Raw genomic sequence first — 413 nt, 5'->3', positions numbered from 1 at the left:
GGCTGGAGGCTCCGGGGGCTCGGGGGGCTCTGGTGCACAGGTGAGGCCCGCTCAGAGGTGGCCAGGCTTCTGTCCGGAGTCGTCACCGCTTCATTCTCCCCCTGAACAAGGGGACCAAAGATGACAATGACACCTCGCTGTCCCCATGGCCGCCCGTCCAGCCCCGTGCAGCCCCAGAGCCAGGACGGGGATACCCGGCCTCACTCCTCCTCAGCTGATTAAAAATTTGGAAACTGAGGCAGGAAAGGAGAGTACTAGTACTGCTCAGGGCAGCACGCTCCAGCCATCCCCTCCTTGCCATCTCCCGTTCCGAGGGAGGTCGTTGCACGACCACCTCTTGCCCCAGGACCACCACTCGCCCAGGGGACCCCCGCCGCTCCCCTCTCCCGGCTTCCCGGGACCTCTACCCCACG

General features: G+C 65.4%; 1 protein-coding gene across 1 annotated transcript in view; it reads left to right on the top strand.

Annotated features, from left to right (window-relative positions):
• The window catches only part of COMMD7 (COMM domain containing 7), a 15,451-nt gene that overhangs the window by 2,079 nt on the left and 12,959 nt on the right, over positions 1-413 (top strand). The gene's annotated exons all lie outside the window — the stretch shown is intronic.

This window comes from Geospiza fortis, unplaced genomic scaffold (genome assembly GCF_000277835.1).
Source record: "Geospiza fortis unplaced genomic scaffold, GeoFor_1.0 scaffold188, whole genome shotgun sequence".
Classification (NCBI taxonomy): Eukaryota; Metazoa; Chordata; class Aves; order Passeriformes; family Thraupidae; genus Geospiza; species Geospiza fortis.
This window is presented reverse-complemented; position numbering and strand designations above follow the sequence as displayed.